This window comes from Bos javanicus, chromosome 10 (assembly GCF_032452875.1).
Source record: "Bos javanicus breed banteng chromosome 10, ARS-OSU_banteng_1.0, whole genome shotgun sequence".
In the NCBI taxonomy this organism is placed as follows: Eukaryota; Metazoa; Chordata; class Mammalia; order Artiodactyla; family Bovidae; genus Bos; species Bos javanicus.
In genome coordinates, this window is record NC_083877.1 from 61,169,078 (window position 1) to 61,181,243 (window position 12,166).

A 12,166-nucleotide genomic window follows, 5' to 3' on the forward strand; every position below is an offset into this window, starting at 1 on the left:
TGAAAAGGACATTGTGTTCTGGTACCCGTGGGGTATGGAGATCCTAAAACGTACAGTTTATTTCTTGTACCTTTTCAGCTACTGAATTATATGCATCGCATCACTAGCAGCTTATATAGAGGAGCCAAGGAATGGGGTGTGTGGTCTCTGGGACCAAAGTTACTCCCAGGGATTTCTGCTATATTCTTTGGAACTTTAGGAATTTGTTGTTTTGGCACTTTCAGATTACAAATCTGTGTTTCTGTGCCATATTGACTGCAGGATCAGCCTTGTCTCACAGACCTAGTTATCAATAAAATGAATTAATTCCTCCAGTGTGTATTCATATCATTGTGGTTTTAATATCAAATACTTTTTATGTGCTATTTTCATATCTTCTTTTGTGAAACTTAAATAGTTTGTACATTTAAAAATGAGTTGTTTTCATATTATTGAGTTGGAGGAGTTTATTATGTATTCTTATATAAGTCCGATGTCATATATATATATATATATATATATATGCACACATGTAGATAGATACATAGATCTAAAACAACCATTTCTCCTTTTATCTTTACATTTGATTAACAGTATCTTTGGTAAGCAAAAGGTTTTAATTTTGATAAAGTTCAATTTATCAATTTGTTCCTCTTATGATTAGTGCCTCAGGATTGAAAAAGGTCGGTTTTCATTCCAGTTCTAAAGAAAGGCAATGGCAAAGAAGGTTCAAACTACTGCACAATTGCACTCATTTGACCCGCTAGCAAAGTAACGCTCAGAGTTCTCCAAGCCAGGCTCCACAGTATGTGAACCAAGAACTTCCAGAGATGTTCAAGCTGGATTTAGAAAAGGCAGAGAAACCAGAGATCAAATTGCCAACATCTGTTGGATCATAGAAAAAGCAAGAGAATTCCAGAAAAACATCTACTTTTCTTTATTGACTACATCAAAGCCTTTAACTATGTGGATCACAACAAACTGTGGAACATTCTGAAAGAGATGGGAATACCAGACCACCTGAGCTGCCTCCTGAGAAACCTGTATGCATGTCAAGAAGCAAAAGTTAGAACCGGACATGGAACAACAGACTGGTTCCAAATTAGGAAAGGAGTATAATAAGGCTGTATATTGTCACCCTGCTTATTTAACTTATATGCAGAGTACATCATGATAAATGCCAGGCTGGATGGAATCAAGATTGCTGGGAGAAACATCAATAACCTTACATATGCAGATGACACCACTCTTATGGCGGAAAGCAAAGAGGGACTAAAGAGCCTCTTGATGAAGGTGAAAGAGGAGAATGAAAAGCTGGCTTAAAACTCAACATTCAAAAAATGAAGATCATGGTATCTGGTTCCATAACTTTATGGCAAATAGATGGGGAAACAATGGAAACAGTGACAGACTATTTTCTTGGACTCCAAAATCACTGCATATGGTGACTGCAGCCATGAAAGTAAAAGACACTTACTCCTTGGAAGAAAAGCTATGACCAATCTAGACAGAAAAGCAGAGACATTAATTTGTGGTCAAAGGTCCCTCTAGTCAGAGCTATGGTTTTTCCAGTAGTCATGTGAGAGTTGGACCATAAAGAAGGCTGAGTGCTGAAGAATTGATGCTTTTGAACTGTGGTATTAAAGAAGACTCTGGTGAGTTCCTTGGTCTGCAAGGAGATCAAACCAGTCAACTATAAAGGAAATCAACCCTGAATATTCACTGGAAGGACTGATGCTGAAGCTGTTCCAATACTTTGGCCACCTGAAACGAAGGGCTCACTCATTAGAAAAGAACCTGATGCTGGAAAAGATTGAAGGCAGGAGGAGAAGGGGACGACAGAGGACAAGATGGTTGGATGGCATCACCAACTCTATGGATATGAGTTTGAGCAAGCTCCAAGAGTTGGTGATGCACAGGGAAGCCTGGTGTGCTGCAGGGGGTGCTCCATGGGGTTCACAGAGTCATACACGACTGAGCAACTGAGCTGAACTGGTGATTAGCGCTTTTGTTTTTCCTATCTAAACAATCTCAGCCACCCCGAAGTTCAGAAAGATATTACCCTACATTCTAATCTAAAAATTTTAAGTTTTTCTTTTTCATGTAAGTCTTTTCTAAGTTTTTTGTATGGTGTTAGATTAAGGTCAAGGGTCATTTCTATCCACGTGACTATCAGTTTTCTATTATCGTTTATTGACGAGACTATCCTTTCTTTGTTGACTTACCTTGGCACTTGTATAAAAATCAATGGCTCATGCATATGTGCTTCTACTTCTGGACTCTATTGTTTATTCCATTGATCTATGGAATATCCTTTTACCAGCACCACACTGTCTTGATCACTCTTTTGATTACTTAGTCATAGTGTAAGACCTGTAACTTTGAGGCTTATGTTTCACAATTGTTTGGGGGAAATTCTGGTTCACCCAAGATTGCATAACCATATCCCTCTTAATGCATTCTCCTTAAAAATAAAAATCTCTGCACAAAACACAATTTTGAGCAGAGGAAGTCTCTGAAAGGTGGAAAAAAGAGGATGCGCTGCCTAGAGTTTCAGGACTTAAGGAAGAACAGATGATATGTTTCTGAGTTTTCTTATAACCTCTCATATATCTTGAATAGGGAGCTGAAGAAACCTCCAACCCAGAACTGCCAACAGGCACAGACAAAAATCTCCTCCAAATCTCCCAAATAACAATAACTCTCTTCCTCCTTGTCAAAGAATGGGAAAAAGGTTGGCCTAACAACAAAAACATTTTGGGCCATATCTTCCCTACTCCATCCAAACACTAACAGAACAACCACAGCACCTTCTCCAACCCCTCAAAAGTATAGACAGTGTGCTCCAATCCCCCAGTCTGTTAGCAAGGCTGAGTAGGAAGGTGATCTTCCAATCCCTGCTGTGATTTTCACATCAGGGTAATGTCTGTAGAGTCCAGTGAGCTGAGCCCATGCCCACTGAGCAGCAATGGAATTAAGAAGACAGCGCAGGGCAGTGCTAGTTACCAGCAGGTTGAAAGAAGAGAGACGAATCCACAGTTATAGTAGGGGACTTTACTACCCTATTTTTAGCAATTGATAGAATTACTAAACCTAAAACTGCTCCAGCTATTCTAGGTCCTTTGTCCTTTACCTATAAATTTTGAATCAGTCTTTCAATCTTCATAAAAGCCTGCTGGGATTTTAGTTGGAATTATATTTATCTATAGGTTACAGATATATAGATCAGTTTAAGAAGAACTGACTTCGTAATATTGAGTCTTTCAATCTGTAAACTGTTATATCTCTCCATTTATGTAGGTCTTTAAATTATTTTTGCAGCATTTTACAAGTTAGTATATAGGTCTTGTGCACATTAAGTTTACTTTCTGTTTTTGATTGTATATTAAATAAAAATATCTTTTTAAAATGAGAATATCTTTATTGAGCCTTCAAGATATTTTTGCTGGATATAGAATTTGGGGCTAATATTTTTTGTTTGTTTGTTTCACCTCTCTAAAGGTATAATTCCATATTTTTCTTTCCTGCATAGTTTCTGATGAGAAGTTCTCACTGATCTGTGTCATTGTTTCCCTGTATATAATGTGTGTCATTTCATTGTATCCTTTCAGGATTTTCTGTTTCTCTTTGATTTCCAGCAGTGTCAGCATAGTTTTATTCATGTTTATTCTTTTTGGGGTTTGCTGAACATCTTCAATATGTATATATGGTTTTCCCCCAAATAGGAAAATTTTAGGTCACTATTATTAAGAAATTTTTGTGCTGTCTGCTCTCTCTCCTCTCTCCTTCTGTAATGTCAAATACACACGTGTTAAACCCTGATGTACTCCCATAAGTCCTTGAGATGCTGTTAATTTTTTTCTCCTGTGTTCTTTTATCCCTATATTTCCCATATTGGATGATATCTATTGTTTGATACTCAAGTTCACTGACTGTTATCATCTCAATTCTACTGTTAAGCTCATCCAGTATATTTTTAATGTCAGATATTCTATTTATCAATTCTAGAATTTCTCTTATTTTGTAATTTGTTTGCCTACCTTTTCATTCATTATGCGCATATTTTCCTTTACTTCATGGATCGGGATTATAATACCTACCTTAAAAATGTTTGTCTGCTAATTCCAACATCTGAATCACGTGAGGGTTTGTCTCCATTGATTGTCTTTTCTCCTGGAAATTACTTGCATTTTTCTTTTTCTTTGTATGTTTAGTATTTTACATTGTATCCTAGACATTGTGAATTTTAAGTAATGAAGACTTTGATTTTGTTATATTTCTCCAAAGAGAGCAGTGGTTTTGTTTTCTTAGGAGGCAATTACCTTATTGGACTCAAACTATGATCTCAGTCTTTTTGGCAATAGTTCAAATTACAATTCACTTCTTATATCCTTAACTGGATTTATAGGCAGTCTGTCCACTTATACAAATTTAAGGGTTAAGCAGATATTGGGGATGGATGTATACCCAGAATCTGTGGCTCCCCCTCTCACGTGTTCTCCTTTTTGGGCTTATACTCTCACTTTCCAGCAGCTGTGTTGCCTCAAACTTTGTACTCTACTTCTTTGGTCCTAAAGTCTGTAGATTGTCTCTTAAGTTGTAGGCATCCTGCACAATGCTGGTTGCAGCCTCTCATCAGACTTAAGGCCGTAAAAGAATGGGATATGCCTTTAGTGCCATATTCTTTCTTTAGGTGTCAACTCTCCTCCATAATCTGATTCCTTTTGTTCACGCTCCAGTATTTTAGGTAATTTTATTGTTGTTGTTGTTTTGTTTTTATATATTTTTCCAGGATTTATTGTTATCATCTGTGGAAGAGTCAGTCCAGTAGGAGCTTATTCTGTCAAACTAATCATAGTATTTAAAATTTTTATTTTTATTTATTTTTTTAAAGGAATTTAATTAAAGATATAAAAATTACAGTTTTTTAAAATGTTTATCTCTTTATTCCCAAAATTATTTGTTATAATGCTGAAACTATACAAAGATTTCAAAAGTAAATATAATGCAATTGTTAGTTAAAGCAAAAATTTCAACAATTATGTACATTGATTATATAAACATTAAAAATTAATCTTGCCACATATTCATGTTCTTTAATCAGTTTGTTATATAATGTCACTAGTATTTTTAAGAATATATTTTTTTCAGCAGATTTTCTTTTTTTTTTTTTTGTGGCCTGTTCTTTTTTTTTTTTTTTTACTTTTATATTATTTTTAAACTTTACAATATTGTATTAGTTTTGCCAAATATCGAAATGAATCCGCCACAGGTATACCTGTGTTCCCCATCCTGAACCCTCCTCCCTCCTCCCTCCCCATACCCTCCCTCTGGGTCGTCCCAGTGCACCAGCCCCAAGCATCCAGTATCGTGCATCGAACCTGGATAGTATTTAAAAATTTTTAAAAATCCATTCAGCATAATTTTTAATGCTAGCAAATAGAATTATGATGGATTTTTATAAAGTTGTGTGCTGAATCCTTGCTGAATTTATAGTTTCAGTCACTTTTTAATAGATTCTTAGCGCATTCTGTAGATTCTTGGTGTGATATCAACCATCATTCTAAATTTGGAACATACCATCATACTGTTCCTTAACCTTTTAATGTCTGTAGAATTTTTAATAATATCCCTTTTTAAAATTCCTGATAACGGTAATTTGTGTCTTCTCTCACTTTATCTTGAAGAGTGCTGAACTTACACTATCCATAACAGGCTTTGAAGAGTGTTGAAAATACTGGATTGCAATCAGGGAGAGGGTGTCGCCATGGGCTAGGCAGCTCCGAGTGGCCAAGGGCAAGGTCCAGTTAGGGACCCAGCTGTGAGCTGTTAGCAGTTAATGTTCCCAGCAACTGGGGGATGGGTGCATCGGTCCAGAAGAAGGGATCTTGGCAGAGAAGAGCATTATCCACTTTGGAAGAGAAAACACATTTCGAGTGTGAGATAAGTTTGAGCAAAAGCAGGGTGTTAAATAGCAAGAGATTTGCAGAGACAGTATGAAATTGGGCTTGATGAGGGCCAAGAGGCAGAGAGGTAAATGTGAAAAGGGCCCCAAATAATGCCCAGCAACTTGGGTTCCCTGGGCCCCTAAGGGCCAAGGAAACTAGTAATGTCTGTCCTAGAAACCATGATATGTCTGCCCAACCAATGATATCAACTTTAGTTTCTTTTTGTTTTTAATCTTTGCCATCTAAAAATGTATTTATTTGGCTTTGCCATGTCTTAGTGGTGGCATGAAGGATCTTTGATTGTGGGATCTAGTTCCCAGGGATCAGACCTGGGACCCCTGTATTGGGAGCTTGGCGTCTTAGCCACTGGACCACCAGAGAAGTCCCTAAACTACTTTCTAATGCTGATGGTTATCTTGTGCTGATGGCTACCTAGGCTAATGGGAATGGATACATATTTGTACTTACTACAGAATAAAACCTTTCAAAGCATAGGTCTCTAGTGAAAAATTAATAAAGGAAGCCTTTGGTGGTAAAAATTTGGAGGGCTGGCCTGGAGCATCAGGTGAAGGCATTTCAGTTTAAATATACTTCTAGGTTTAGAATATACTTCTAGGCAAGAAGTATACTTCTAGGTTTCTGACCAAGAGAGTAATTCTAATGTACTCTCAAACCTTAAGTAAATGTAAATTTGTTATTGCATAGTATCAGTTCGGTTCAGTTCAGTTGCTCAGTCGTGTCTGACTATTTGCGACCCCATGAATCGCAGCACGCCAGGCCTCATTGCATAGTATGCTGCTGCTGCTGCTGCTAAGTCGCTTCAGTCGTGTCCGACTCTGTGCGACCCCACAGACAGCAGCCCACCAGGCTCCGCCATCCCTGGGATTCTCCAGGCAAGAACACCGGAGTGGGTTGCCATTTCCTTCTCCGATGCATGAAAGTGAAAGGTGAAAGTGAAGTCGCTCAGTTGTGTCCTACTCTTAGCGACCCCATGGACTGCAGCCTACCACGCTCCTCTGTCCATGGGATTTTCCAAGCAAGAGTACTGGAGTGGGGTGCCATTGCCTTCTCCAATTGCATAGTATAGATAGGTTTTAAACAAAGAATTCTCTTCTCTTAAAACACATTGGTAAGCCTTTCTTTATTGATATCATTTGAGTATCCCACATGTAATTATAATATTTATTATTCTCATGATAAATAATTTTCATTCATAGATCATCGAGAAGTGAGTGTGATACATGGATGTAGTTTCTTAATTTTCTCCCCAGATTCCAATCAGTCTTCTAAATCGAGATGTGTAGATCTTTTTCATCCTGATGCTGCTTGGAGCAGAGTCCATTTCTGCTCCCACCTTTCCTTCTTCAGTTCAGTTCAGTTCAGTTGCTCAGTCGTGTCCGACTCTTTGCGACCCCATGAATCGCAGCACGCCAGGCCTCCCTGTCCATCACCAACTCCCAAAGTTCACTCGAACTCATGTCCATGAAGTCAGTGATGCCATCCAGCCATCTCATCCTCTGTCATCCCCTTCTCCTCCTGCCCCCAATCCCTCCCAGCATCAGAGTCTTTTCCAATGAGTCAACTCTTTGCATGAGGTGGCCAAAGTACTGGAGTTTCAGCTTTAGCATCATTCCTTCCAAAGATATCCCAGGGCTGATCTCCTTTAGAATGGACTGGTTGGATCTCCTTGCAGTCCAAGGGACTCTCGAGAGTTCCATCAATTCTTCCGTGTCAGCTTTCTTATAGTCCAACTCTCACATCCATACATGACTACGGGAAAAACCATAGCCTTGACTAGACAAATCTTTGTTGGCAAAAATGTCTCCTAAGAATATATCTGAAACTAAAAGAACAAATGCTGGTTAACAAGAGAGGGTTATCTGTTCCAGATCGATTTGCAGGTTTATCAGCAATCAAAACTCTAAACTCTAGGAAAATGCAAATTTTAATTAGTTAGTAAATGTAATTTTTTACAGATGCTCACAAATCCAAGTCTCAGTGTCATCTGGCTTCCCCTCTCCATTGCTTTTCACATCCAATTGTTCAGCCAGCCGTGATGATTCTACCAAGAAATCACAGTCATTTTTCTACTCTGTTTCATGTGTGTTCTCACATCCCTGGAGCATACCCTCATCACCAAGACCCAGAGACTACATTAGCCTCCTGACCCCCTTCAGTCTTTCTAGCACAGTGACAAAACATTAATTTTCTAGATCATGTCACTCCCATGCTCTAAGTTCTTTAATGAGATGTATTTCTCTATAGTCCTCAATCTTCTGACCCCAACAAACCTTCTGATCCTGTCTATTTGTCTTCTTCCCTTTTATGCTGCCCACCTAGTTTTGTCCACTTTCTAAACATGTTAATATACTTCCATATTTTGTCTTTGGTCTTCCCTTATATAAGAGTCTCCCCTCCCATAGGAGAAGTGGGCTCCACTACTCATCTGTAAAAGATTTTTCTAATTTTCAACTGTTGGCTAACTTCCTCTTTTCTCCATGGCCTCTCTGGCTCCACTTTGTCTCTCCTCTGAACATTTAGAATCCTGATTCTCTTTGTCTTGTTTTTGTTGTTCAGTTGCTAAGTTGTGTCTGACTCTCTGCAACGCCATGGACTTCAGCACTCCAGGCATCCCTGTCCTTCACTATCTCCTGAAGTTTGCTTAAACTCATGTCCTTTGAGTCGATGGTGCCATCCAACCATCTCACTCTCTGTCACCCAATTCTCCTCCTACCCTCAATCTTTTCCCAGCATCAGGGTCTTTTCCAGTGAGTTGGCTGTTTGCATTAGGTAGTCAAAGTATTGGAACTTAAGCTTCAGCATCAGTCCTTCCAATGAATATTCAGGATTGATTTCCTTTAAATTGACTGGTTTTGATCCAAGGGACTCTCAAGAGTCTTCTCCAGCACCACAATTTGAAAGCATCAATTCTTTGGCTCTTAGCCTTCTTCATGGTCCAACTCTCACATCCATACATGACTACTGGAAAAACCATAGCTTTGACTGGACAGACCTTTGTTGGCAAAGTAATGTCTCTGCTTTTTAATATGCTGTCTAGGTTGGTCATAGCTTTTCTTCCAAGGAGCAGGCATATTTTAATTTTGTGGCTGCAGTCACCATCTGCAGTGGTTTTGGAGCCCAAGAAAATAAACTCTGCTACTCTTTCCGTTGTTTCCCCATCTATTTGCATGAAGTGGTGGGACTAGATGCTATGATATTTGTCTTTTGAATGTTGAATTTTAAGCCAGCTTGTCCACTCTCCTCTTTCTCCTTCATCAAGAGGCTCTTTAGTTCCTCTTTGCTTTCTGCCATTAGGGTGGTATCATCTGCAAATCTGAGGTTATTGATACTTCTCCCGGCAGTCTTGATTCCAGCTTAATGGTTCATCCAGCCCGACATTTCACATGATGTACTCTGCGTATAAGTTAAACAAACAGGGTGACAATATATAGACTTGATGTACTCCTTTCCCAATTTTGAACCAGTCCATCATTCCATGTCTGCTTCCAGTTCCATTCCATGTCTGCCTGTTGACCTGCATGCAGGTTTCTCAGGATGCAGTTAATGTGATCTGGTATTCCCATTTCTTTCAGAATGTGCTACAGTTTGTTGTGATCCACAAAATCAAAGGCTTTAGTGTAGTTAATGAAGCAGAAATAGATTTTTCTCTGGAATTTATCTACTTAATAGTTAAGTGTATATTATTCTGTTAGTTCTACTTTCTTAGTGAAGAGGGTTAAAAAATGCTATGTTAGGTATAACTGTGACCCCGTGTTGGCCTTCAACTGAAGGTGAATTGCAGGCCAATCCTTCTCTTTTGTGGAACAACAGGAGAAGCTGAAAAAGGGGAAAACTTCCTCTACACAAGGTCTGTGGGTTGGGAGGGTAGGCTGCAGAATCCTAGGAGAGAGGGCTGGGGAGGAGAGTAAGAGAACCAGGATCAACCAGAGTAGTTGATTTGAGAGATTTGATAAGAGTGAAATCGTTTGGGGGAGGGTTTTGGCAGTATAGAAATAAGTCTTATTATGTGCAGCATGGGACAAAATTCCCTTTACACCTCCTCAAGAGATCTTCAATAAAGACTTACAGTACTTTTACTGAAGATTGGTGTTTTCTCATGAAGTCAGGTTCTGCTTCATTTTTTGTGTGCTATGGACTGAATATATCCTCCTCAAATTCATATATTGAAGCCCTAATCCTTGTTGTGATTATTTAGAAATGGGGTCCTTGGGAGGTCCTTAGGATTAGATGAAATCATGAGGGTAGAGCACCCATGTTGGGGTTAGCGGCTTTATAAGAAGAGGAAGAGGGAGAGATTGCTCATTCCCTGCCACACGAGGGCTCAGAGACAAGACTGTCTGTAAACCAGGAAGGTGGCCCTTACTAGGAACTGAATCAGCCAGCACTCTGATCCTGGACTTCTGGCCACCAGAACTGTGAGAAACACAACTGTCTGTTGTGTGAGCCACCCAGGCTGTTGTATTTTGTTACAACAACATGAACCGACTAATACAATGTGACACTGTGTTGTGATAGGCTTTCAGGTGAGGACCAGAAGGGCTAACTGTGCACACACACACACACATTCTTATCTAGTCTGTACATTCTTTTGGAACATTATCTTTGACTTCTTAGTATCTCATACGATGCAGTGGAGTAGTGTAAATATAAGAATCCCCTTGCTACCCTGGCTGTTGTCTTTGGCAATGCTGGACCTCTATGCCCCTCTTCACCCAGTTCCAATAGATCTGAGACCTGTCATGGTCTCCAGGACCTCTCCCAATGAGGTGTGTGGGTTCCAGTGACCATGCAAGGAGACACATTAGGGTTTGTGAAGAAAAGAACATGAACACATGCACACACTCACACAAAATCATCCTTTAGGATTTTAGTTTTTTGTATGTTTTATAATATACATGCCAAGTAGAATAAGCATATAGTGGACGCTTCTTGGTAATTACAGTATTGGAATTAAAATCTCCTTTGAGAGAATGTAGTTAAGGATTCCCAAAGAAGAATTTGCTTCAGGGAGCTGGTCACTTTAGAAATAAAGATTCTGAGGGCCTGTCTCAGTCCTACCACCTCAGCCTGGAGCGTGTTAGGGGCAGGAACGTGAAATTTAATAAAATCCCTAGTTCATCCCGAAGCAACCCCCTCATGGTTCAGTTTCTCACTGCAATCTAACCCCTCCTTTTCTTGAAGAGGAAAGTGACTCTTGAAGGAATAAAGCAAGTTGCCAAGGACACAGCAGATTTGTAGCAAAGTCCAGACCCATGTCGTCTGTCTTCTAACCCTGTGCTTGCTCCATCTCACATAAAACATGGTTGAATTTCAAGCTCCAGGCATAGCTTCCTAGCATTTCCCAGACTCTCTCTTCGCCCATTCTATCACTCTGGATGCTTCCCAGGGGTTTATTATCTGTGGAAAGTTATCCAGAATGATGTCATTAATATCATTGCTAGCAGAGTCATGCAGAAACCGAGAAAGTTCAAGCTGCAGCATGTTATGTTGCACAAATGACTTGATTTCCAGATGGAACTCACAGGGGGCAAAATTTTAAAACCACTAAGTCATGTTGATTGTGATTAGCAATGCAAAAGCATGTGAGCTTTTGAAGATGTAAGAAACATAAGAGGAGGACCTCTTGCAAACCCATTTTCAGCATAGGTGGAGTCAAGGCATAGTGGCCCTGGCAATTACAATGGAGAATTAAGAAGGAACAGCTTCAGAGAGTTTGCCGATAGATTTGTTATCTCTTTCTGTGGAACAAATTACCTCAAAATTTAGCGACTTTTAACACCACACATTTATTATCTCATAGTTTCTGTGGGTCACCAGTTGGGCACTGCTTAGCTAAGTGCCTCAGGCTCAGTGTCTCTCACAGCTGCTATCAAGGTGTTGGCTGGGGTTGCAGTCTCAGCTGAAGACTTCCAAGCTCACTCAAGTGGGTGTTAGCAGAATTTAGTTCATCCAGGACTATTGGACTGAGGGCCTTAGGTCCTTAATGGCTGTTGGCCTGAGACCTCCCTCGGGTCCTTGCCATGGGGCCTCTCACAGGGCAGTTCAGAACATGGTGGCTGGCTTCCAGCAGTCTGAGCAGGCAGGAGAGCCAGAAAGGGCAAACAAGATAGAATCCAGGGTCTTTTTGCAGTTTAATATTGGAAATGATGTCCCTCCCATCAGCCCTGCCATTCACCAGGTCCAGCCCACACTCAAGGGGAAGGGATTACCCAGGGGTG